The sequence below is a fragment of the Euleptes europaea genome, chromosome 17 (assembly GCF_029931775.1).
Source record: "Euleptes europaea isolate rEulEur1 chromosome 17, rEulEur1.hap1, whole genome shotgun sequence".
NCBI lineage: Eukaryota > Metazoa > Chordata > Lepidosauria > Squamata > Sphaerodactylidae > Euleptes > Euleptes europaea.
Genome location: NC_079328.1, coordinates 16,653,973 through 16,658,681, shown reverse-complemented (window position 1 = coordinate 16,658,681; position 4,709 = coordinate 16,653,973). Strand labels below are relative to the sequence as shown.

General features: G+C 49.5%; 1 pseudogene; it reads left to right on the top strand.

Moving 5' to 3' along the window:
- Positions 1–4,221: 4,221 nt before the first annotated feature.
- On the top strand, positions 4,222–4,321 carry LOC130489237 (U6 spliceosomal RNA; annotated as a pseudogene).
- Positions 4,322–4,709: the final 388 nt, after the last annotated feature.

The following is a 4,709-nucleotide window of genomic DNA, read 5'->3' as shown; positions in this document are numbered from 1 at the left end:
GCTCCTTATTCAGCCCCAGCTTTCTTTGTAAAGAAAAAGACGGGAGATTTAAGACTGTGTATTGACTTTCGCAGACTGAACGCAGTCACCCAGTCTAATGCTTACCCCCTCCCTCTTATTCCTGACCTTCTAGCACAATTAAAGGAGGGCCGGATCTTCACCAAACTGGACTTGGTAGAAGCCTACCACCGCATTCGCATCAAAGAAGGAGACGAACCCAAAACGGCCTTTTCCAGTTGTTTTGGGATGTTTGAGTACCTGGTCATGCCGTTCGGACTTTCGGGGGCTCCGAGTGTCTTTATGCAATTAATTAATGAAGTTTTGCATGATTTACTGTTTCGGGGGGTGGTGGTATTTCTCGATGACATTCTTATTTACTCTGAGACCATGGAAGAACATGTGCGCCTAGTGCGAGAAGTGCTCCAGCGGCTGCGGGAGCACAAACTGTATGCTAAGGTGTCCAAGTGTGAATTCCACCAACCTTCTATTACATTTCTGGGGTATGTGATTTCCCACCAAGGGTTGGAAATGGACCCCGCCAAGGTCCAGGCGGTGCGGGACTGGGAAACCCCCACTACCCGCCGCCAACTTCAACAGTTTTTGGGGTTTGCCAACTTTTACCGGAATTTCATTCCCAACTTTGCCCAAGTTGCGCTTCCCCTCACTGCCCTGTTGCGTACCAAGGACAGGGGGGCTAGCGCCGCACTCCCCTCAGCCCGTCTGCAATGGTCTCCCCAGTGCCAGCAAGCTTTTGAACGTTTAAAGCTACTTTTTTCATCCGAACCCGTTTTGGCTCACCCGGATTGCACCAAGCCCTTCGTGGTGCAGGTGGATGCCTCGGATGTAGCCATGGGCGGGGCCCTATTGCAGAGGGATGAGGGGGGACGGTTGAGGCCATGCGCCTACTTCTCCAAGAAGTTTTCCCAGTCCGAAATCAACTGGGCCATTTGGGAAAAGGAGGCAGCAGCGGTCAAACATGCCCTTACCATATGGAGACACTTCTTAGAGGGGGCCGAGCTGCCGTTCGAAGTGTGCACAGATCACAAGAATCTTGAGGCTCTCAAGGGAGCTAGAAAACTCAATGCCAAACAAATTCGGTGGGCCCAATTTTTTGCAAAATTCCGGTTCACCCTCAAACATGTCCCTGGCAAAGAAAATGCCCTAGCTGATGCTTTGTCACGACTTCCCCAGTATCGCAACGATTTCGATCGCCCCGTCGACTCCCTGTTCACTCCCGAACAGCGAGGGGAAGTCCCTGGCTTGGCCGTCACCACCCGATCCCAAGCCCGCCAACCGGAGACCCCCCCTACGCTCAAAGGTATCCCGGAAGCATTCCAACAGCGACTCCGGGACGCCTCCTTACAGGAGGAGGAGCACCATCTCCTCCCCACTGGCTTGGAACGAACCAACACTTGGTGGGTGCAAGGGGGGAAACTATATGTCCCATCTTCCCTTCGCAAAGAAGTATTGGGACTTGTACATGGGGCCAGGCTAGCGGGTCATTTTGGTTTCATAAAAACGCTTCACCTGGTTCGAAGGCAGTTCTGGTGGCCCGGTATGAGATCTGATGTAGAGTTGTATGTGCGCAGCTGCCCCACCTGCGCCACAGCCAAGAAACGGATGGGAAAACCCCCGGGGCTTCTCAAACCGCTTGAGAACCCCTCCCGTCCCTGGGAAGTCATCGCCATGGATTTTATCACCGACCTACCTCCAAGTCGGGGGAAAACGGTTCTCTGGGTTATCACAGACCTCTTTTCCAAACAGGTTCATTTCGTTCCATGTGCAGGTCTTCCTTCAGCCCAGGGCTTAGCTAAACTGTTCATCACGCACGTCCTCAGGCTACACTCGATCCCGAGGAAGGTCCTCTCCGACCGGGGGGTCCAGTTTGTTGCCAAATTCTGGCGGGCTTTCCTAAAGTTAATGGGAGTGGAGGAACAGGGCCTTTCTTCCGCCTATCACCCCCAAACGGATGGTCAAACGGAACGAGTAAATGCGGTAGTAGAATGTTAGTTGCGTTGCTATGTAAATTTCCACCAGGACGACTGGGTCGACCTGCTGCCATTTGCCGAATATGCGTACAACAATGCGCCTCATTCCTCTACCGGCTTCAGTCCCTTCCAAGTTATATACGGGACGGATTTTGGCCCTTTCGGTTCTGCCCCCGTCTCGCCAGAGCTCCAGTCTACCCCTGATCTTCAGGAGTGGATTCAGGTGGTTAAATCCACCTGGCCATGGTTGCTCAAAAATCTGGAAAGGGCAAAAAGCAAGTACAAGGAACAAGCAGACAAACACCGGTCTCCGGGATGGGAACTCAAGGTGGGGGAGCAAGTCTATCTGTCCACCAAAAACCTCCGCTCTCTTCGCCCCTGCAAAAAACTGAGCGACCGTTATGTAGGACCTTTCCCCATTACCAGAGTAATCAACGAGGTTACCGTGGAACTGAGTCTCCCTAAGACTCTCAAGGGAGTTCATCCAGTCTTCCATATAAGCCTCCTCAAACCTTATGTAGCAGCTCCCCAGTTCCACCCCCCTCCCGCTCATGAGATTCCTACCGTAGTAGGAGGGGATACCCATTTGGAAATATCCAAGGTTTTAGATTCCAAATGGAAGAAAGGGAAACTGTTTTACTTTGTTCGCTGGAAAAACCTTGGCTCCGCTCATGACGAATGGGTGGCCGCACCCCACATGGCAGCTCCTCGCTTGGTCCGAGAATTCCACCTCGCTTATCCCGATAAGCCTCGTCCTCTCGGAGGGGGGCCTTAAGGGGGGCAGAATGTGAGAGATCCCCCTCTCTGAGTTTGCTTCTCCAAATCAGTTGCTCAGACGTTGATACAGAAACAATAGATTTATTGAAGCCTTCAGGAGATGAGACAGGCACAGGTAGAAAGTTGCAAGTGAGGGGCTATACGGGTTTACAGAATATATTGACTCCAGGGCACTGGGGCACTGGGGTTCACACTTATTGTTATGGGAAGTTACAAGCTTGGCATAATACAAAACATCAGACGGATCCCAGGAAGTCTGGTGCGGCTATCACACTTCCAAGGCCGCACCGGCCTGAGGGAGTACTGGCAGGAAGAACAGCGGGGGGGAAGATACATGGGCCATCAGGCCTGGCGCCTGAGACCAGAAGGTGTGAACTGCTTTTACGAGTTCACTGATAACACCGCAGGTGATGGAAAGCAGAGACACAAAGACAGAGACCCTCACACCCACACTCTCAGATATCCATGGTCTGCTCATGTTCCGGGATGGGGTGGGGGACTTCAAAAGCAGTTGTACAAAAACATACTCATAGCAATGACTTGGTGCACGAATGTTTCTTAATCCTGCTGTGAGAGTGGGCATCAGGGTAGATAAAAATCAATGATTTTATTTAAATCAGATTTATTTTAATATAAAATGTTAGGTCTGGGTTGCTGTTTTTTACTCCTGCACCAACCATAGCTTGCATGCTCTCTAGGTAGTGTTAGATATCCTAAACAATGCCATTGTCTGAGTCACCTGTGATATATATCCCACGTCTAGAAAATAATGCCACTCAATTTCCATGTAGTCAAATGAAACCAGCTGGGACACGGTGCAGAGTTGGGCCCTGACAAACCATGCACAGAGATGTTGTAATCCTCCACTGTAGTTGTAATCCTAAAGAGCCACATCTTGAGTGGTCGGCATGGGCTATGCAGATACGTTTGGCCTGCTCCTCTCTGAGCTTCCTTATCAATCTTGGGTTTAGAAGTAATGCAGAAAAAGGCATACATGAACTCCTGTAAGGCACTGGTTCGCTCTGCTCCAGGAAGTTTGTACCTGGAGAAGCTCTCCATCTGATGGCTGAGACTGGACCAAAGAAGTCCACCACTGGAGCCCCATACCTCTCCATCACCAGCTGGAGTATTTGTCTTCAGTACCCATCAATTCAATGATGACTGAGCTAGTTGGCCTAGATGCGTCCTTGAATGTGCTTTACACAAACGTGCCACAGGTATCTCTCTGACCAAGCCAGCATTAGTGAAGCTTCCTTGTGGAGAGACGGAGACTTGGTTCCCGGCCTTTCTGTTGAATGTGGGCCTTGGTTGTTAGGTTGCCCATCCTTACAAGCATGTGATAATAACCAATGGGGGCGATTAGGAGGTCTTTCAGAAGAGAATAAGCCTTGAAACAACTCGGGTTGGCTCATGAGCAAAGGGCAATTTAGATCTTTAGATAGACTCCAGTATGCATTTGCTTTGACAGCACACCTACTAAAATTGGAACGATGCAGAGATTAGCATGGCCCCTGCGCAAGGATAACATGCAAATTCGTGAAGCATTCCATATTTTTTTCCACAGTACCTAGTCAATTTCACTAGTCCTCCACGAAGAAAGGTGGAAGACCTCAAACATTATATCTTCTATTGCCCCTTTTACGAAGGAACAAGAGAAAGATGGCTGGGTCACATGATCATCAACTTGACAGGCACAGATGTGGAACTTACTGAGTTTTCGCTGGTGGATATTCTTCCCTATGTCAGTTGTCGGGTGGCTATTTTTGCCTTATCTTCTAAAGCTAGAAAAAAATTAATTATGGACAAACTGCAGTTTTAGGCTTGCTCTGAATGTAACCACCATTGGCCTTTTGTATTTTGTAGTTGAATGGTTTATTTGTATTTTATGTTTGTTTCTGTTCTTCGTTTTATGCCTGTTATGACCATGCGGTTACAACAATAGAC